The sequence below is a fragment of the Asterias amurensis genome, chromosome 16, assembly GCF_032118995.1.
Source record: "Asterias amurensis chromosome 16, ASM3211899v1".
Classification (NCBI taxonomy): Eukaryota; Metazoa; Echinodermata; class Asteroidea; order Forcipulatida; family Asteriidae; genus Asterias; species Asterias amurensis.
Genome location: NC_092663.1, coordinates 2657616 through 2681236, shown reverse-complemented (window position 1 = coordinate 2681236; position 23621 = coordinate 2657616). Strand labels below are relative to the sequence as shown.

Below are 23621 nucleotides of genomic sequence, written 5' to 3'. Positions count from 1 at the left end.
TGGACGGCGTGGGAGGTAAGAACCAAGTTGATGTCAGACGGTAATTCGTGCCAATGTCAAACAAACACTTTACGCGGATGAGAAAGTTTGCATTTTAGTTTAGCGAGTTACTTCTTAAAAGGACGTCTTCGGATTTTGGACGATCTTTGGCCTTGTCTTATGCAGTAAACAGTTTCACATTTTGGACTAAGAGTTAAGGTTAGTCTTATCTCGAGTTAAGACTAGTCTTATCTCGAGTTAACACTAGTATTATACCTCGAGTTAAGACGAGTTACTCATCCTAACTTGGGACTATCCATACGTTTTTAATATCTCCTAGGACTAGTGCTAAATTTAATTCAAGTCAATAAACATTTATTTCGGTATCGCCCTCACTTGATATAATATGAACAGTTAAGGCCGAGTTTTAAGGCCGAGTTATAGTCGGTCGCGCGATGGTCGGGCGTCGAAAATCTTGACGCGCGATCATAAAAAGACACGGTTTTTAGGCCTCAGTCTTAGGATTGCGCGAAAGATTTCCATCGCACGACCATCGCGCGACCGACTATAAACCGGCCTTTACGGTGACAGTTACAAACAGTAGCCAAAATTATGAACAAATCAGCCATGCCAAAAATTAGGATTAGGTGAAGCCCCCCAAAACCCTCACACGGACTCTTTCAGTTTCACATTTAAAGATACTTGGTCCTGTCTTGTACAGTAAACAAATCAATGTAATCCCTTTTGTTTTTATTGCAAAAGCAATTTATTGATAAAGCCAAAAAGCATATCTGCCATAAAAGGACATAAAGTTGACCTATAAAAACAGAAACCCTGAGCCACTTTCCAATTTACCGTAATTGTTAAAAATAAAAATAAAACGACCTTTAAAAAAAATTGCTTAAAATGGATGTACCAATCTTGAATCCGGAATCTGTTTACAACGAACTTTAATCTGATTTAATCCAAAGAAGGACTAAGTTCATTGGATTGGAAATGAACACGCACGTTCCATTGATGAAGACTTCTCTACCTTTGACGTGGACATGGTCTGCCTAGGTTGCCCTTGATCTACGAGTGGATGTTACTGTAGACCCAGCACAATTGGCTTACAATACTGAAGTCACGGTACACCCAGTTAAATTGGCTTATAAATTGGTGAACTTCGGTTTTTTAACAAAGACATCTGACGAAAACCACAGCAATAGTCTCCTTTCTCAATGCCGTTAGGTTTTATTGCATTAAGTGGGCTGTGTTTTGACGTTTGACTTTAACTAAGGGTGTGCATGAACTATCCTTGGAGCCTTGTTTTCCCACCTCGGATGTTTTCATTTTGTAAAAGACGAAGAAAAGGATTGAGAAGATGAAGAAGAAGATGTTTGAGTCAGGTCGACCCTTTTCTAGGTCATTGTGATACAAACTTCGGGTTACATTGACCCATATAAGGGCCAGATTCCCTGGGTCATGGAAGGCCCAATCGGGACTTGACAGTTTTATATAGAGTGAAACCTTTGCCATTGTAAATCGTACTTGAATGTGCTAAATTTACTCATTTACGAAGTGTTTATTCAAGCGAAGGCATGTTATAAAAGACGTCTCAACACCAGTAAAACAGTTGCAATACCAGAAGACATGCGAGTGTCATGTACACAGTTTGTCAATCAATCAATCAATCAATCAACCAAAAGAAATTTATAAAGCGTCAAAATCAAAAGTTTGCTTTAAGGCGCTGATGTATGGACACAAGCAGGAGGAACGTTATTGATGGTACACCTCCTGAAACAGGTGAGCTTTCAAGAGTGTCTTGAATGCATGCAGTGAGGTGGTATCTCTGATGTATTCTGGAAGTTTGTTACATATTCTGTATGCTCGGAATCAAATACCACGTGTAACTGTTGACATTTCAGACACATCTATTTCTGGTGGAAAAAAATTGAGCTCCTCTCTCCACTTGAACTCACACATGGGCCTTAACTGTATTTCAAAAACTGACTTCGTTTATGCAGCACAGAAAGTGGATCGACCCTTGCTTAAGATGATCATGTCATATTTTTCTAGATTTATGAATTTACGTCCTGCGCCGTGTATTAGTATCTTATTCCTTTTCACTTAGTGATGTTTTTCATTGCCATATGATGAAATAACCAAAATGAAGATAAACGAGTTTAAAAACTAAGTGGTATCAAAATGCAACCCCTGAGACAGATTGATTTAAAGGTAGTAGTGTACAAGTCACTTCTACACACAATAACAACACTTTGTACAATACAGAAAAGTCATTAAAAGAAATGTTTACAATTTTTGTTTTAAACTTATAATCAAAACGCAATTTTGGAGCTGTAAACAAAGAAGTTGATTTTAGGTTTCATTATTTTGTTTTGCCCAATAAGAACCCTTTTTAAACCAAGCATTAAAGATCCACTGTCATTCCCTTGTCTTAATCGAGTCGATATGGGTGCTGCGTAAGTACTGCCGCAGCAATAGAGTCCACCATCCTCCTGAAGACAATCAGAGAATATTGATCGAAACGTTGAGATGTCAACCACTGGTTCTTCTCAGAACTACACATGTAAAACTACTCAAAAGAGATTTACACATGGTGCTATTGCAAACCTCACCTGGGCCCAATTTCATAGAGCTGCTAAGCACAACAATTTGCTTAGCATGACATTTCTTTTTAGACAAAAACAGGATTACCAACCAAATTTCCACGTGATTTTCAGGATAAGCAAACAACAGCAATATGCAACAAATGGAAATTTTGTTGGTAATCCTGTTTTTATCGGGGAAGAAGTTTCTTGCTAAGCAAATTTTTGTGCTTAGCAGCTCTATGAAATTGGGCCCTGGAATCGGTTTCACAAAGAGTTAACTAACTTATGACTAGTCCTTAACTTAGGACTAGTCCTATAGGAGATATTTAAAACCTAAGGATAGTCCTAAGTTAGGACCAGTAACTCGTCCTAACTCAAGATAAGACTATAGTCTTAACGCTTTGTGAAATCCAACCCGAAAACCTTCTGAACCAACTGGAAGAGCTAGGCAGTTTCCTCGCTTGAGGGTTCAAGAAAAGATGTCAATGGCATGTACGAGCATCTTGACGAGGAACTCCCACATGAATGCGGTTAGAAAAGAAGAGGGGAATAATACAACAACGTTCCCTTCCCGGCATCAAGTCATGACGAAGCTGCTCTCAATAATGCATGGCTGGAGAAGCGTCAATCGCCTTAGGGTGTGTTTGTATTATTTGGAATCAACTCTCGACAAGTTGATCTGACAAGTTACCTCCCGGCAACCCCCCCCCCCCCCCCCTCCTCTTTTTGTCAAGGTTGATTTACTGAGCCATGCCAGGATTTGTGTCTGTGTCACGGATGATGTGGTATCGTTTCCCGGACCAGTCATGCAACAGCCGCTAATGATCAAGGTACGATTACTTTTTGCAGTGGCTGTTTCATCTGCGTCCATGGCAAGATTCTTGTCTGTATTACAATGGTGTCACGGATTGGTAGTGCAACAGCCGTTGTGATCAATTAATTAAACACAATTTTTACTGCGGCTGTTGCATGGAATAATTTGTCTGCTCTCATGGCAGGATTCTTGTCACATCCTTGTCAAGGATGATAATAGCAATATAGAAGTCTTATGAAGCGCACGTATCTACCAAACGAGGTACTCAAGGCGCTGAGAATAATTTTCAGAAAAATAGCTTATTGCTGTGATAAATGTTGAGACCCAATTATTTAGCCCCTTAAGAGTTTACAAGGTGCTACGGCGCATACTGCAGCCACAGCCAGCCACACCGGGGCGAACCCCTTCTCTTTTCGATAAGTGCACGGGTTCTTTTACACACGTTACAAAACACATGGGACCAGCGGCTTTACATCCCATCCGAAGGATGCTGTGTTATTTGCTCCCAGATTCGTAATGCAACAGCCGCCGTGATCAATTAATTAACGGCGAGATCAATTACATGGCGGCTGTTATATGTGATGGATTTTGTTAATTTAAAGTGACAGGTCCTTCCTATCTCTACTTGCGGGGTTGTTTTTATTGGCGAAGGGTCTATTTTTTCGTTGTCACGCCACCAACGTTCTTGGAAGTTCAGGTAGTGGGATTCCAAACGAAATTAAGAAAAACACATTTAATACCTTTCATTTTGGTTGCAAAGTGAGTTCAACTTTGCTTTGCAAAACTGTTTGGGTACAAAATTAATATTGTAAAGAATTTTGTAAATATTTGGTAAAACAAGAATTTTCGTTTTACCCCTCATGCTAAATCTGATACATGGCTAAACTTGACTCGACGGATATGTTTGGCTGGCGGTCTTTCCTCGCCTTCCACCTCGGTTCTAATCCCGCTGGGGGCACGATGTGGAACGGGTTTTAGCCCCATTTGCGTGGGTTTTCCCTGCAATATTTCCCATGGGTTTTCCTCCCACATCTAATTGACTAATACTTCCATTTCATTTATTCTCAACATGGGTTTCCGGGTATAAAGGCCCGGTCACACAGGCCCCGATAACGAGAACGAAAACGAGAACGATGAAAATGCACGCCTTCGATTGGTTGAATTGCTCCGCGCAGAATACGCCCACGCTTATTCAACCACGTGCATTTTTATCGTTCTCGTTATCGGGGCCTGTGTCATTCAGATTTTTTGAATTTAAGGGAAGGTAAACGTTTGGTAATTACTCTAAGTAAGTATTAACTTAACAACTGACTTGGTAACGAGAATTGGAGAGGCTGTTGATAATATAAAACATTGTGGGACACGACTCCCTCTGGAGTAACGTAGTTTTTGAGAAAGAGGTATAATTTCTCACTAAATTAACAAATACTTCTAGCTAGAAGTCTTTTATTCTTATCTGAAAGCACACACTTTCGTCCGACAAGGGTGTTTTTTTCTTTCATCATTTTCTTGCAACTTCGATGACCAATTGAGCCCAAATTTTCACAGGCCTCTTATTTTATTATTATGATGGGATACACCAAGTGAGAAGACAACTTCAATGACTGTTTTATCTCGTGTTGGAAAGTAGTCCAACATTGACAATACGAAACGGAACATTCGCATTGTATAGCTTATACAAAAACCCACGCTGAATATCCGTGTCCCGACCAATATCGAACCAGTAATTAGTTTTCATCTCAATCTAACACACTCTGACAGAGGCTTAACCTTTCCTTAAAAAGGTAATTTAAAAAAGCCTACTTTGCACAGTTCGCGGAACTTAAACTCATCACGACGTCAATAAGTGCTATTCACACGACAGCCCATTAACTGGGGTCCCTTGCCTAATTTTAGCATGGTTGTAAAACGTAGTCTTGTTTGACGAGATGTTGCAAGAGAACTTGGACAGTAGAAACAGTTGTCCTTTTACACGAAATACATTATGTGAAACCATGCTACAATTTAGCAAGGGACCCTTGCTAATTGTTCTGGTGTGAAAGGGGCGGTTGCCAACAAACATGATTTAGATTGCCGTTAAAATTACCCGGTATATAGCGTGGAGTGTAGTGTGATTTTAGACGGGATTTCGCCTAAAGTAGCTTTTTATTAGGTGTTCGGCTAACAGTCGAACAACTATTGTTACTGTTCTGTTTTGTTTTCTTCCTCACGTTCTTCTTTCTCTCCGAACCTTCTCCAGCAAAAGTTATTACTTACTTTGTACAAAAGCAATAATAGTGAGTAGATGAAACCGCTACTTTTTGGGAATGATGACGTCATTGATGAAGTCATGGCAAGGTTTTTAAAGTTGAAAAACGACATTTGCTGAAAAGTTAACCCCAAAATCGTATGACCTGAACTTCCGGTCGTTACCATGGGTCAAAGTTCGCCTTCGCATTTTTTCATTAACAAACTTAAAACTTACTATATACATAGGCACTAGAGAGTGGATGAAACCGCCACTTTTTTTGAATGATGACGTCATTGATGACGTCATGACAGGGTTTTTAATATTGAAAAATTACCATTTGCATGTTGCTGTATCTCAACGAATAGAAAAGCTATGATGTTAATACTTAGGCATCGGATAGATAAAGATTTTTGTAGTCGCTTTGGTTGGGGAGCGAGGAATCTAGCAAAACCACACGAAAATACTAGAGTTGGGACATTGCATCAACAGAATCTATGTATGGATATTCTTTTAAAAATTGTGCGTTCATGGTTCGTAGAATATAAGTGAGTGGTTGTAGCGACAACAAACTTTCATCCTTTTGATCACCATCAGCGCATGGAGACAGTTTATTACTTTAACTTCAAGGCCTGATGGTTGCACTTTTGGTATTGTCACTATAAACGTCACACGACAACCATAACAAGACTCGAGGCAGGTAAGAATATTCTGCGTGTACACAACGTAGTTTTGGTTGGAAGCAGTTTGCGAAGTTACCAAGTTTTTATGCTAACGATTATTTTGAGCAATTACCAATTGTGTCCAGTACCTTTAAACTTCGAAGCAATGGAATTGCAAAAATCGTGTCGAACACAACCAAGCGAGTGATACGGTTCTATCAAGGTTGAAGGTGCAAGACCAATCTCTCTTGATGAGGCGGATCCCGTGGGTGATCAACTGATTAAAAAAAAAAAGCAAAACCTATTTGTCGATTCCCACCATATGAATCAAATTGAGCTCTGACAACGCGCTTGGTTAGAATAATAAGCAAAGAAGCGTACAGAATGGCACATCCATTAGATTGCGATGGACAGAGAGAGAGAGTAGTGTTCTGTGAGCGAAAGATCATTTTGCTTCCGGCTCCAGTGCCTTTGCGAAAGCAAGTTTTTGTTATGAGTTGGGATGATCTATGTTCATATAATAATAATAATAATAATAATAATAATAATAATAATAATAATAATAATAATAATAATAATAATAATAATAATAATAATAATAATAATAATAATAATAATAATAATAATAATAATAATAATAATAATAATATCGAAGTTTTATATAGCGCACGTATCTACCAAACAAGGTACTGAAGGCGCTGAGTATATACAAACTTTCAGAAAGATAAGGGTTTAAAGGTGCTACGGCGCATACAGCAGCCACAGCCAGGAACACCGGGGCAAACCCCTTCTCTTTTCGATAAGTGCACTGGGTTATTTTACATGCATTACACAACACATGGGATCAATGGCTTAACGTCCCATCCGAAGGACGAAGCAATGGTCAAGTGTCTTGCTTAAGGACACAAGTGTCACGGCTGGGGATTTAGATAAATATGATACCTCACTGGCAAACTATTCTATTATTTTATTGACTCAACATCTAGGTTGTGCTTACTGGTAGTGGACACTGTAGGTAATCGTCAAAGACTAGTCTTCTCACTAGGTGGATCTCAACATATGCATAAAATAACAAACCTGTGGAAATTTGAGCTTAAAGGCAGTGAACACTATTGGTAATTGTCAAAGACTAGTCTTCACAGTTGGTGTATCTCAACATATGCATAACATAACAAGCCTGTGGAAATTGAGCTCAATTGGTCGTCGAAGTTGCGAGATAACTATCAAAGGAAAAACACCCTTGTCAGACGAAGTTGTGTGCTTTCAGATGCTTGATTTCGAGACCTCAAATTGTAAACTTGAGGTCTCGAAATCAAATTCGAGGAAAATACTTCTTTTTCGAAAACTACGTTACTTCAAAGGAAGCCGTTTCTCACAATGTTTTATACTATCAACCTCTCCCCATTACTCGTTACCAAGTAAGGTTTCATGAAAATTATTATTTTTAATTAATTACCAGTAGTGTCCACTGTCTTTAAAGGATTTGGGTACCTTTTCAAAATGTTCAAAAATTTACATTAAACTTATGGTTTGAAGATAATGATAGTGGAAAGCTTCCCTTCAAATATTACTTACTGAGGTGCTGTAGTTTTTTAGAAATGAGTAAAACCATGTCATGAAAATACATCTGTAAATGATTAAAATAGTTTTAGTCTCATGAGACGAAAATCATTTTCATGACATTGTTTTACTCATTTCCCAAAAACTACAGCACCTCAGCACGTAGTATTTTCAGGGAAGCTTTCTACTATCTTTATCTTCAAACTGTGTAAGTTTAGTGTAAATCTGTGGACATTGTGTTTTTTGTCCTACAAAAGTTACATAGAACATTTAAGTATTGCCACAGCAACATAGTTATGCAATCTCCTGAAGACAATCAGAGCATCTGATTGAAACGTTAAGTTGTCAACCACCAGTTCTTTACAAAACCAACACTTTATAACACACCACAAAACGCAGCTTTATAACAGTTGTTGAATGCGATTTCAAATTAGATTTACATCACTTTTTTTATTTATCTTTGGACGATAAAAAAGAAACCGACGTTATCGCAGTTTTTAAACCCTGTGCCCTGAAGTCAAATTCCACTAATTGTTATTTAATTAATTCCTTTTTTTGTTGTTTTTTACTCAATCTTCAGATTAACGTAAAAAGGAAAATAAGAGCAATTTCAGTTGCCTTGAAAACTTCATTCAGCCTTTAAAGATGAGTGGATGCTTTCCCAAAAATGCTTACTTTTTTTTTAAACACAGTGTTCGTAGTCTTCCGAAATGAAATTTGTTTTGATTATTGCAAAAACGTGTTTTTCTTTTTACCTATCGGCAAAAGCAACCTTTGTTATTAAGTAATGTAATTTGATATCATTAATGTCGCGGGGTTTCAAAGTGTTTAATTAATGTTTTAATTTACAAAGGGATAGCGACATTACAGTGTCTGACGCGACCAAATGTTTCAAATGAAAATTAGCAGCGTTAACAAAAAAAGTTAATTAAACATTTTGCTAGTTAATTACTTCGTTTCCTCCGATATACCTCGTGTGTAAGATTAGCTGTTATGTCTTAAGTCCGTCTGTTCTTTTGATTGCATGTCTGTCTGTTTGTTGTGTTTGTGTTTTTTTTTTTCGTTTTTTTCTGTCTGGCTGGGGTTTTTTTCTCGTTTTTTTCCAAGCTTCTGCTTACCAAAATGGCTCCGTACTCTATGTATTACGTGTATCCAGCTTACCGTTACTAAAACGTTATTTTTGTTTTACTCCATAGTACATGTAAACAACGGTCGATATTTTTTTTTAGGGAAGTATGGAAATAAATTTGTATTTATTGAATTGAAAGATTGAAGTAAAAAGAAAAGCATCTGAAAGAACACAGCTTCGTCTGACAAGGTTTTTTTTTCTTACATAGTTATCTCTCGCAATTTCGACGGTCGATTGAGCTCAAATTTTCACAGGTTTGTTATTTTATGCATATGTGGAGATACACCAAGTGAGAAGACTGCTCTTTGTGACAATTACTGAAGGTTTCCAGTGTCTGTAATCATTATAATATAATGATAATATCATGTTTACTTTGTGTGAGGTTAAAATAAAAGAAATGAATGAATGAAAGAATGAATTAATATTTCTTGAGTTACTAAAGAATGAATGAATATTGCTTGAGTTATGACTCAAAGATCACGCACTCTGCGGTTTTGACATTGGCGACTGCATTATCAGGCCATACTATTCCAAGAATTAGCTAGTGCAGTCACTGTCTGTCTACGCGTACACCCGACAAAATACGTCTTCATTCAGCATTTACTACGCCGTTGTTTCTTCGCCGATGTACGGGTGACAAATCTCACACTTGTTGCTAGTTGAAGGAGTAAACTACATCTACAGCTGTGTGACAGCTGATTAAATATTAATCAATTTACAATTTTTTTATTGTGATGCAGGATGTTTCTCTGACGCACATATATAATATCAAAACCGGATGTATTTATTGTGAATCGGAAATATAGATTTTCTCGGTCAATTTCGGAAAGTGAGCAGTAATTTAACCACAAAGTTATTCTAATTCGCGCAAAATTTAAATGCTACTGAAAAGGGTCACTCGATTTTGTTTTAAGATTAGTCAAATTGATGTTCGTCTTTCGATTTAACAAAATAATCATTCAATTTGACAATTCATCAAAGCAGCATTCAAATTCGCAGACGCTATTTAAAGCTCGGTTCATACTTCATGTGAATGCGAGTGCGATACGAATGTTGACGTCACAAATTCGCAATGAAAAAATTGCAGCAGGGCAACATATGCTCAACTCACTTGCGAATATCGCTGCGAAAGGAGGGTTGTGACGTCAAATTCACGTCAAATTCGCTTCGCATTCGCATTCGCATGAAGTATGAACCGGGCTTTAGGCATGTGTGTCACGAAAAAAGATTGACGATACGCTAAATTAAACAGAGTGCTAAAGGAATTCGACTCGACTCAAAACGACATTGAATGGCCGAATGCTGAATTTGAAACGCAGTAACAACTGTAGAGGCAAAACAGCTTTGACTCGAACACATGATTTCAAATCATGTGTTCGAACACAATAGGGAAGGTAATAATAACATTCAAACTTACTTAGTAAAGTATGACAATGGTGTTTTTTCTTCCACTATTATCTCGCAACTTTGACGACCAATTGAGCTCAAATCTTCACAGGTTTGTTTGTTTATGCATATGTTGAGATACACCAAGTGAGAAGACTGGGCTTTTACAGTTACCAAATGTTCCCAATGGCTTTAAGGGTGATTGTACCAAACGTCTAGCTTCCCTCTTTACAATGTACTTGGTTTTAGTTTATTGTTGTCTATTTGATACCTGATACATCCGCTTGCGAATGGTATCCGAACGATCTTTCAAAGATTATGACTTATTTTTCACTAACATCAATATTAAATTTACCCACACTTAGCCTATCTGATGCAGTGAGTGCATCATGTGTCACAATTGTTTCTGTTGCGCTGTGTTGACCCCAAACGATGACAAACATCTGTGTGTAATTTCATCTCAATTCCCCCGTTATAACACTCATCGGCAATTCACTAGAAATATGGCATTTGTAATAAGATATTGCTAAGTGTTGACTTCCACATTCACAAGAGAGCTTTTTAGGAAGTCCTTTTTTTCTTGAGAAAATAAAATGGTATACAATGTTAACAAACATAATCCCCTGAAAACCCTCTCGGGTGTGGGTAGGTGTATAATGATATAGCGGTCATTCGCTTATAAGCTTTATCATGATGGGAATCTGGGAACGGATTGTGAATCTGTAATAAACGATTCAGGAATCTTTAATACAGGATTTTGAATATGTTATAACAGAATGTGAATATGTTATACCGGATTGTGACACTGCTATAACAGATTGTGAATGCGTAATAGCCGATTGTGAATCCGTGAAACTTAGATTGTGAATACTTAATAACGGATTTGGAATCCGTAATACTGCATTGTGATGCTTAATAACGGATTTGGAATCCGTAATACTGCATTGTGAATGCTTAATAACGGATGAGGAATCCGAAATACTGAATTGCGAATGCGTAACAACGGATTGTGAATCCGTAATACTGCATTGTGAATGCGTAACAACGGATTGTGAATCCGTAATACTGCATTGTGAATGCGTAACAACGGATTGTGAATCCGTAATACTGCATTGTGAGTCCGTTATACTGCATTGTGAATCCGTAATCACGGATTGGAGTCCGCAAAACCGGAGCGGAATCCGTAATATACTGCGTGAATGTGTAATAACGGATTATTAATCCGTAATGCAGGATTGTGAATCCGTTATCACGGATTGGAGTCCGTAAAACGTATGTTTATCCGTAATACTGTATTGTGAATGCGTAACAACGGATTGTAAATCCGTACAATGCAAGATTGTGAATCCGTAATACTGCATTGTGAATGCGTAACAACGTTGATTGTGAATCCGTAATGCAAGATTGTGAATCCGTAATACTGCATTGTGAATGCGTAACAACGGTTTGTGAATCCGTAATGCAAGATTGTGAATCCGTATTACTGAATTGTGAATGCGTAACAACGGATTGTAAATCCGTAATGCAAGATTGTGAATCCGTAATACTGCATTGTGAATGCGTAACAACGGATTGTCAATCCGTAATGCAAGATTGTGAATCCGTAATACTGCATTGTAATCTGTATTACTGGGTTATGAATCGACTGGGTTGTGAATTCGTTTGTATACACTTACACTCATGTGAACTAGCACTATATTATACTCACTATGAATCACGGGGATAATACTCGGCTGAGATTCGAACCCACGACCTTTGCAATTCTAGAATAGTGTCTTGCCAACTAGACCACCGAGATTACCCGGTAGCTAGAGGCAGTTCGAAACCTTTATTTTAGCAGCGGGTACCGGGTTGTAAACCCGTTATGGTGGAAACTAACAAGTCCTTTGGTTTTTACTTAAAGTCACCGGGAAGTGGTATTTTGTCAAAATAAAGCTTCTGCCACTAATATATGTGATTTGATGACGTGAATGTGAATAAACAGTTGACCAAAGGTTCTAAAAAATGAGTTCTTATATATTTACAAATTTAAGACATATAAATCGTGACAAACAATTACTCAAAAAAAATGTTTTATTGCTACTAAACATATACTCTTGTGTTTGAAAAAAAATTATATTTCCAGGTGACTTTAATATAAACAAGCTTTGCAAAGCAGCTAAGCAAATTCAAGTCAAGCATAGTACCTCTCCGTTTTTATAGTGAGTCACTTTACATCAAAAGTCACTTGCACTTTTTAGGGTTGGCAGTTGCCATTAATTAGTCACGTTAATGGTTCATATTGGTAATTACCCTTAAGTGCTAAAACAAAAACAAACAAAAAACATCCATACACGACATTTTATCTTTAATTGTATTTCGCCTTGAACCATCCTAATAGGAATTATGTGTCAGTCATTACAATACCATTAGATAGGCTTTTCACAAACACAATCAGTTGTAACCCATCGGTATACTCTTGATAATAATGCCCACGGAGATGTGACGAAAACAAGAAACATTGGAAAGGAAGTGCTTTTTGGTTGACCTACAATTTTTGATAAAAGCTTAATGTTTGAGTGCCACAGTAGGAGGTCGAGTTCATTATTATTATTAAAAAAATTATGTTTTAATGGGCACCTATATAATGGACAGTGGGAACGTTGGATGACAGCTCAATGCCACTGTGTTAGCAGCACTGATGGATTAGGCAAAGCTGGTGTGCCTACCGAGCCACAGTCTTCATTATAAATTGAACAATTTAGAGTATTTGGTCCATATCTTTGATCTCCCTTAAACGAACCCCGAACCCTAACCCAGACCTCAACCCAAACTTCAGCCTAAACCCAAATGACAACCCATAATCCTTCCCCTTGCCCCTGATCTCTAATCCTGACCTTAAACCCCAAACCCAACCTTAACCCAAACCCTAACCCAACCAAATCCCAACCCAAACCCCTAAACCAAATCCCAATCCTAACCCCAACGCCACCCTCAACCCATTATTCCAAAACAAACCCCAACCCAAACTATTTACCCCAACTAACCAGATCCAACCCTAACCCCAAATCCAACATCAAGTCGATATACCCCAAACCCAATCCCAGACCTTAACCCCAACTCTAACCTCAACCAAAAGCAAACCCAACCAACCCCCTAAACCCCTTACCAGATCCCACCCTAACCCCAAATCCAACATCACGTCATTATCCCCCCCAAACCCAACCCCAAACCTTAACCCCAACTCTAACCTCAACCAAAGCCAATCCCCAACCAAAACCCTTAAACCCTAACCCCAACTCCAACATCAAGCCCATATCACAACCCTAACTCCAAAGCCAAACCTTTCCTCCAACACTAACCTCATTCCAAACCAAATCCCTAACCCAAATACTACCCCTAACCCCAACCCAGACCTCATTCCCTTATCCCAACCCTAACCAAAACCCCCAACCCTAACCTATCCCACCCTAACCCCACCTTCAACATCGACCACTTATCCCAAACCACAACCTCCAACATAAACCTTAACCCCAACTCTAACCTCATCCAAAACCAAAACCCTAACCCAAGCCTAACCCCAAGCCTTGCCTCATCCCCTTATATCAACCCCAACCCAAACCCCAAACCCAAATAAAACCTCAACCCCGACCCCAAAATACTACAACACCACTATGAGACCATACACCACTATAAGACTCATGAAAACATACTAAAGCGACACTGACATCACAACCTCAAAAATAGTTTCCCATTTAAAGGGAAGGTACATGTTTGGTAATTATCAAAGACCAGTCTTCTCACTTGGTGTATGCCATCATAACCATAAAATTACAAGCCTGTGAGAATTTGGGCTCAATTGGTCATCGAAGTTACGAGAAAATGATGAAAGTAAAAACACCCTTGTTGGACAAATTTGTGTGCTTTCAGATAAGAATAAAAGACTTCTAGCTAGAAGTCTTTTATTATGTTAGTGAGAAAATACCTCTTTCTCAAAAACTCCGTTACTTCATAGGGAGTCGTTTCCCACAATGTTTTAAACTATATCAACAGCTCTCCAATGCTCATTACCAAGTCAGTTTTTAAGTTAATATTTTGTTTTGAGTAATTACCAAACGTGTACCTTCCCTTTAAAAGAGTCCTTAACAATGTGCCCTAAAACCATTCCACCACCTACGCTAACATTATTTTGATCTGTTCACCCACCGGCATTGTTTTACCTCATTCGAAGAAGTAATAACTTTGGTTATTGCTGGATAGTCTGTGTTTGTATGTTATCATTTCATAGACATTTCGACGGATGCTCGCACTTCTCTTGAGGGAAATATCACGGGTGTCCAATAATGCAACTGTCACTAGTTAATGAGGACGGAATAAGAGATACACGGGCCTCAAATCCCTCAGCTTCACCAGATAACCCTACGCTGTCTCAAAAACCACTGTACGGGGTTCTAAAAATGCCATCTAGCACAGTTAATGGATCGTGCATTTTTTATCGCAGTACCAAGGATGTGGCATCATCTTCCTCAGAACATTAAGAGATCTACTTCATTAGCCAGTTTCAAAACTATGCTTAAATCTCACATTTTTTTTCGAAAGCCTGTACGGCGATACGACTAAACAACGAATGTTGGTTGGTGCCTTGTAAATTAAACGATTGATTGACTGATTGATTGATCGTTTAATTGATTGATGTGAATGTGTCCAGGGATTGATTTCACAAAGAGTTAGGACTAGTCCTAACTTAGGACTAGTCCTAAGAGATATCAAAAACGTACAGCTAGTCCTAAGTTAGGACTAGTAACTCGTCCTAACTCGAGATAAGACTAGTCCTAACTCTCTGTGAAATCCACCCCAGAGTCTTAGGTCTTTTAACCTGCTTACAATAATCAACTCTCAAACATCGTGGAAGTAAAGTGCCACGGTGCCGACGAGTCGCACATGAGGGAAAATAAGAGTTATTATTTTATGTATTGGGATACACCAAGTTAGAATAGCAACCGTGTCCAGGGTGGATTTCACGAAGAGTTTAGACCTAGTCTTACCTAGAGTTAGGACGAGTCGCTCGTTCTAACCTAGGACTAGTCTTATGTTACTAATATCTTCTAGGACAAGACCTAATTTAAGTTCCTTGTGAAATCGCACCAGTGCATTTAATCCGTAGAATTTCAAAGGCAGTGGACACTATTGGTAATTACTCAAAATATTGATTAGCATAAAATCTTTCTTAGGGACGAGTAATGGGGAGAGGTTGGTGGTATAAAACATTGTGAGAAACGGCTCCCTCTGAAGTGCCATAGTTTTCGAGAAAGAAGTAAATTTCCACGAATTTGATTTCGAGACCTCAGGTTTAGAACTTGAGGTCTCGAAATCAACCATCTAAACGCGCACAACTTCGTGTGACAATGGTGTTTTTTTCTTTCATTATTATCTCGCAATGTTCGATGACCGATTGAGCTCAAATTTTCACAGGTTTGTTATTTTATGCATTTGTTGAGATACACCAACTATGAAGGCTAGTCTTTGACAATTACCAATAGTGTCCACTGTCTGTAAGGGAAATGGAATAGGGAAATGGAATAGGGGTTAGGACGAAAGATAGACTTACCTTAAAAATGTTTTAGTTGTAGTTCAATAGTCCACGTCAACAGATGATCTGTATAAATGGTGGTTGTTCATCCAGTACTTAGTACGACTCACCAAAATGTTCTGCAACATCAATATTAAAACGGGTTTCACAGAGTCAAAGAGTACCGTGTTTAGTAAGGACAGATGACACCGAGTTAGATGCTAGCTATATGAACAAACCTCGTGTTGTGGTCGTGATCATTTTGTTATCACTGTTAGTCAGCAGCTTTTAATGTAGAAAGCTCTCTCGCAGTATCTGTGCGCAGGTAGTGTGAGAGTGCGCACTGGGTAGTCTACGGGTAATACCAATTTAGGCCGTGTCCGAATTGGCGACTTTGGCTACAGCTACGGCTAGGGCGCGCGCGTCTGCTGTTCTTCAACACTGACAGACGCGCTGATCTAGCCGTAGCTGTAGCCAAAGTCGCCAATTCGGACACGGCCTAATACATCACTGATGCATATTTAACATCTATTGAATTGTGACTGATATTTATAGGATTTTGGGGGTTCAACAAAGAATTTACTAGAGTGGGATGCGAACCAACGACCTCCGGATTAACGTGCCGGCGCTCTACCAACAGAGCTATCTAGCCCTTTATTGGCGGTGTCCCTATTTTGTCAATGACTTCGGGGTGCCAATCAACCCTTAAAGGAACACGTTGCCTTGGATCGGTAGAGTTGGTATATAAAAGGCGTTGTAACCGTTTGTTGTAAAATGAATATGGTTAGAAAGATGTTGTTAAAGTAGAATACAATGATCTACACAAATATGCCTCGAAACTGCGTGGTTTTCCTTTTACCTCGTCGACTAACAGGGTCGGCCATTTATGCAAGTCAAATTTTGACTCCCATAAATGGCCGACCGTGTTAGTTCGCAAAGTAAAAGGAAAACCACGCAATTTCGAGGCTAATTTGTGTGGATCATTATATTCTAATTTCAAATTATCTATCTGACCATTTGCATTTTATAACAAACTGTCTCAAACGCTTTTCAACGACCAACTCGTCCGATCTAAGGCAACGTGTTTCTTTAACTGCCGTGTAGTCAGGGATCATTTATATGATATTTATAGGATAGAACTGCCTTTGTAGCTACTGGGAAGTCTCAGTGGTCAAAGACCGCTCTATAAAAGATCATGCTCTGAGTGACCTTGGTCGTGGGTTCGAATCCTACCTGTTGATTGAACGATAGGTGAGAGTATACCTTCAAATGTATTTTTACTTTTTACAAAAGAATACGAATTCCGATTGGGGGACGAATTGGGAATAGGGCCCAAATCTTATATACTTACAATGTACAATCCGGTATCGGCATGCGGTGACTGGCGTTCAAGAGTGGAAAAGATGAGAGAGAGATCGTGTGTGTACATCTTCACGTGTCTGAGTGGAGTCATAGAAACACGCCTAGTGTTGCGTACTGAAACGAATGCATGAGGTTCACCTGCGATTTTAATGGGGAAAAAAGAAAAATACTGTAAGGTTTGTTTCATGTTTTGGGTACTGGCAGCTGGATTTTGTATGCAGATAGCAACCAAGACATACCAAGACAAACGAGTTCTTCGTTCGTGATTGGCACTGATTGTCGTAATTATTCATAAATTTGACAGTTGAAATCTCACGTAATGTTACATGATGGGCATGATTGACATGAGTGCGTGATGATAGGTCTTCGAGGTTTTACGACTTCCTCGATATCTCTTATCAAATGAAACAGTTTTTATAACTCGAGCACTCGTGACGAAACCTCAAAACCCATTTCGAATTGTGACTCACAACGACTACAAAAATCACAACCGGAAATGTATTTGACCAAGTTTTTCTCTTAAAGACATTGGGCACTATTGGTAATTGTCAAAGACCAGTCTTCTCGCTTGGTGTATCTCAACATATGCATAAAATAACAAACGTGTGCAAATTTGAGCTTAATCGGTCATCGAAGTTGCGAGATAATAATGAAAGAAGAAACATCCCTGTCACATGATGTTGTGTGCTTTCAGATGCTCGAATTCGGGACCTCAAATTCTAAATCGGAGGTCTCGAAATCAAATTCGTGGAAAATTACTTCTTCCTCGAAAACTACGCCACTTCAGAGCGAGCCGTTTCTCCAAATTTGTTATTCTACCAACCTCTCGGTTTTATGCTAACAATTATTTTGAGTAGTTACCAATAGTGTCCACTGTCTTTAAGGCAAAATATATATTATTTTGGCTACAGATAATACAATAAAACTATCCTGTCAATATTTCATTTCAAAAGGAGGCAGCGTCTTTGAAGTTTTGCCGAAAATCAAGGGTGATATAATTATGTCAACTAAATGTGCAGAATAGTCAATCTGTAATAGGAATACACATTCTGAGAAAGGTTTCTGACAGTAACGTTTCTCAGATTAAAAATTTGGGAACACTATTGGTAATTACTCAAAATAATGATTAGCATAAGCCTTACATGTTGACGAGTAATGGGGAGAGGTTGATGGTATAAAACACTGTGAGAAACGTCTCCCTCTGAAGTAACGTATTTTTCGAGAAAGAAGTAATTGTCCACGAATTTGATTTCGAGACCTCAGATTTAAAAATTGAGAGTCTCGAAATCAAGCATGTGAAAGCACACAACTTCGTGTGACAAGGGTGTTTTTTTTTTCATTCATTTTTATCTTGCAAATTCGATGACCGATTGAGCTCAAATTTTCACAGGTTTGTTATTTGTTTGCATATGTTGAGATACATCAAGTGAGAAGGCTGGTTTTTGACAATTACCAATAGTGTCCAGTGTCTTTAACGCTTAAATTTGAATTCCTCAGATTATCAAAACAGTTGCTATGTGACATGATTAGGGACAAGCTTTAGCGTAATTACATGGGAGTCGGTGAAAACCCATACACAAATTGAGATATCTGACAAAATATGACACAATATTGTCAAAGAGAAAATAAGTTCACCACAATTCTTTGACTGTCTTTTAAACAAAAACAATTCATAAAAATGATTGACACTTTCGCCATCTACCAACCATGTAGTACATTTCACCGGCATTTATTTGATAATCTCGTAGTGAGTAATTCGCTTCAACTGTTCAAGCTTCATTACACAGCAACGCTAGTCTCTTATTTGCGCATGCAACTTTGCACAACTTGTCTCCTAAACAACACAATACAGTTCCGATGAAGCATCAACAATTAGTACTCGATTCTTAGCAATTATCGACTCCTCAGGATTGTGTTCCCCGATGAGACCCATTGATTAAGCTGTGTGTTCCCCGCTCGATTAGTTATGGTGGATTTACTAGCGGCAGTGGACTTGACAAAAATATTCACTCCTCAGTACATCAGATGACACACCGTAAATTAGTTGTACACTTTAGACGTATCTGATGCAAGATTTGGCAGCATTGTCACCAACAAACATTGTCTTTACAAATTAAATTTAAAACTTTGCCTAAGTGTCAATGCAAATATGAAAATACACTACTAAGCGAGGGGAAAGTGAGCTAAACCTTTCACATCAAACAAAGTTAGAAAAAAAAACAAAGGGTAGATAAAGAGGGACATATCACGGCCAAATTTCACAGAGCTGCTAAGCACACAAATTTTGCTAAGCATGGCATTTCTTCCTTGATGTGCTCATCCTGAAAATTTAAGTGACAATTTGGTTGGTAATCTTGTTTTTATCAAGGAAGAAATTTCATGCTAAGCAAATGTGTGTGCTTAGCAGCTCTCTGAAATCGGGCCCTGGACGCATTTTACGGGCAACGGAGTCGCACAAAACTCAATGTGTCGGCAGGAGTTAGCCAACAAGCTTTATCTACCCAAGCGTGGCGCGTACAGTGAGCTCACCGCTGCAAATCATGTACGCCGCTCCAGTCTCAACCTTCATCTATCAAGATGCGTTTGTGCATTAATGCTTAACCCTGTTGACACAGTAAAGACACACCTCTCATGTAGCCCTTTGGGAGGCAAGGACTTTGCTGGGTGTTTTTTTTTCGTGGAAAACAACTCAGATTGGGTTGTTTTAACCTCAAGGAATTAGACCACATCTTAATGTTGAGTGAGGGTTGGTTTAATGATGCCGAAGTTAGTGTGTGCGTCACTCGGTCAGTTTGTGAAACCTCAAACAAATTATTTACCCACACTTTGAGCGATACCGTGGCGTTGTGCTGTTTGATTTTTTACCTATTTTCAGGTACTGTATTGCCTATTTCTTGTGTAATATATTTATACACAAGTGAGTGGCAACAGTTATGGAAAATTTATCTAAGGTCAGAGAAAAAGGAAAGAAAAGAACGAAAGAATGTTCAATAAGGATGCATTTGTCTTTGAGAATGACCTGTGTACCTTATTACACAACTTAATTGTACACTTCTTTTTAAGAGTGCTATAGTTACATAGGGGAATTATAAGGAAATAATTTGAGCTCAATCGGTCATCGAACTTGCGAGAAGATGAAAGGAAGTTTTTTTATACATAGTCTATGGGGAACTGTTTAGGGTAGGGACAAAGAAAAAACAAAGATCAATGCTCCACAATGATGCGTTTTTAAAAATATATGTACCCATTGTACACAATTGTACACTGAATTTTAAGCATGCCATATTTTTGTTATGCAAGTCGCCCAAAACAAGGCTAAAGGTTACATTTTTAAGTCAGTTATACAAATGTAACTGAAGTTCCAATGAGCTGTCTTTATATATTATAAGCTTAGTTAAAGGCAGTGGACACTATTGGTAATTGTCAAAGACTAGCCTTCACAGTTGATGTATCTCAACATATGCATAAAATAAAAAACCTGTAATAATTTGAGCTCAATCGGTCATCGAACTTGCGAGAAGATGAAAGAAAAAACACCCTTGTCACACGAAGTTGTGTGCGTTTAGATGGTTGATTTCGAGACCTCAAATTCTAGATCTGAGGTCTCGAAATCAAATTTGTGGAAAATTACTTCTTTCTCGAAAACTATGGCACTTCAGAGGGAGCCGTTTCTCACAATGTTTTGTACCATAAACCTCTCCCCATTACTCGTCACCAAGAAAGGTTTTATGCTAAACATTATTTTGAGTAATTACCAATAGTGTCCACTGCCTTTAATTTTAAGGATGCCATAGTTTTTTTTATAGTTTTTTTTATGCAAGTCGCCCAAAACAAGGCTAAAGGTTACATTTTTAAGTCAGTTATACATATGTAACTGAAGTTCCAATGAGCTGTCTTTATATTATAAGCTTAGTTAACACTGAACATCAAAAGAGCAAACTGACGACTAAATGGCGAGCCAATTGTTCACGTCTTTGCCCAAGTAGAGTGCCGCGCAAGGCCAAAGCAACTCACACTCAGGTAAACGAAAGACAAGGTGAAGGTAAAGAGAGAAAGAGAAAAAAAAGTCATGTACATCTGCTGACCTTGAGTCAAGGTCAAGGTCAATACTTCAGTGACGTAGACTCGAGTCACAAGTAGTTCACTTTCTCTGGACTGAAGCTTTGCATATAGCGTGTCCTTGCTTTGGCCAGGAGACAACATAGATATTAAGACGCAAGACATAAAACCCACTCCACCTCCCACGCGATGTATTCTCACGCCTCGTCATTCCTCATGAAAATTTATGACAGCAATGTCTGCAGTTTGATAGATGGTAAATTTGCGTGGGGGATAAAGAATATTCATTTTGGTTTGCCCATTATACACCGATGTGTGTGTGAACACTGCATGCTCAGTTATTTCATGAGCTTTGCGAGGGAAGAAATCACAGTTGTATGACTCGGTGAGGTTCGAACACACGACCTTTGCATTTCTACAGCAGTGTACTCATAGCACTGTTTGAATACAAGATTCGTACTGCCTCTAGTGGGTAACCTCGGTTGCCTAGTTGGTTAGACAATGCCACACAACACTTTGATGGAACCTGTTTTGTCACAAAACTAAAATTGACCTTGTATGGAGCCCGTCTTAAAGACAGTGGATACCTTTGGTTGTTGACCCAGACCAGTCTCTCACTTGGTGTATCTCAACATATAAATAAATTCGCAAATCTGTGAAATTTTGGACTCGATTTGTCTTTAAAATTGTGAGATAACAACGGAAGAAAAAACATTATTGTCACACGAAGTTGTGAAGTTTTTGATGCTTGAAATTACTTTTGTTTGTCAAAAACTACGCTAATTCAGAGGGAGCCGTTTCTCAATAAGGTTTTATACTATCAATAGCTCTCAAGTTGTGTTGATAACATTTGTAAACAAATAGTGTCCAGTGCCTGTAAAGTTGAAGGTGAGGTGTTTAAACTACTCTGGTCATTTAAAAAAGCAGGTTGCGATTGGCAAACGTGGCTTCAACGGTAATAACAAAAAAATCCCAATACCATAAGGAACAAATTCAGCGATTTACATTTCGCAGAAAATTTTTGAAGGTTAAGACGGCGTCAGCGTTTTCTCAAATTAACATAATTAGTTAATTAAAAAATGACTCAAAGCCTTTTAAATTATTTACTCCTAAAAACTGACTTTCCAATAATCATAGTACAGAGTCATCCATGCGTTAGAGGACTTTAACCCTTTTTGGCTGAGACGACTCGACCTTAAATTATTGATGTGGTGTTTTACAGCCCTATAGCAATGGCGTCATTTTAATAGCATCCAGAAAAATGACGGTTTTGAATAAAGTCCTTGATAAATTTACTATTGGCGAATACTCAAAATAATTATCAGCACAAAAACCTTGGTAACTAGCAATGGGGAGTTGTTTATATTATAACACATTGTGGGAAACGACACCCTTTGATGTGTAACGTATTTTCTTTCTTTTTTAAAGAGGTAATTGTTATTTCTCACTCAAATAGTAAAAGACTTTATTATGCATCAGAAAGCACACAAACTATGCAACAAGGTTTTTTTTCTCGCTTTATTTTTTTGCGAATTCGATGACCAATTGAGCTAAAATTTTCACAGGTTTGTTATTTTATGCATATGTTGAGATACACCAACTGTACAGACTAGTCTTTGACAATTACCAATAGTGTCCAGTGTCTTTAATACAATGTGACAGAATGTGCTGACATTGACTCTTGTTGCATGCTTGATAAGGGTTCTTATTGGGCAATTAAACAAATCATGAAACCTAAAAACCACTTGTTTGTTTACTGCTTCAAATTTGCATACTAATTACAAGCTTAAAAAACATGTTAACATTTCTTTGAAGGGAATGTACACGTTTGGTACTCAAAACAAACATTAACTTAAAAACTGACTAAAACTGGTAACTACAGCATTGGAGAGCTGTTGATAGTATAAAACATTGTGGGAAACGACTCCCTCTGAAGTAACGTATTTTTTGAGAAAGAGGTAATTTCTCACTAAAATAATAAAAGACTAGCTAGAAGTCTTTTATTCCTATCTGCAAGAACACAGATTCGCCCAACAGGGGTGTTTTTTCTTTCATAATTTTCTCCCAAATCCGATGACCAATTGAGCTCAAATTTTCACAGGTTTGTTATTTTATGCACATGTTGAAATACACCATGAGAAGACTGGTCGTCCAGTGCGTTTAAAAAATATAACAAACAACATACGTTTGTTATTAGAGAAAACCCATTATCTCCATCGTAGCCTTTGTGAATATTTCAACGCTTAAAGCCATTGGACCCTTTCAGTTCAGGAAAAAAAAAAAAAAAAAAAAAAAAATCACAGA

The 23621-nt window shown here is 38.2% G+C and overlaps 1 protein-coding gene across 2 annotated transcripts in view; it reads right to left on the bottom strand.

Moving 5' to 3' along the window:
- LOC139948874 (major facilitator superfamily domain-containing protein 6-like) overlaps positions 1–17364 on the bottom strand; it is a 53095-nt gene extending 35731 nt beyond the window's left edge. For both annotated transcript variants that reach the window (XM_071947229.1, XM_071947230.1), the window contains exons 1-2: positions 17248–17364; positions 15936–16036 (exon numbers count right to left, since the gene is read on the bottom strand). The gene's annotated coding sequence lies outside the window, so the exon portion shown is untranslated. The remainder of the gene's footprint in view (positions 1–15935; positions 16037–17247) is intronic.
- Positions 17365–23621: the final 6257 nt, after the last annotated feature.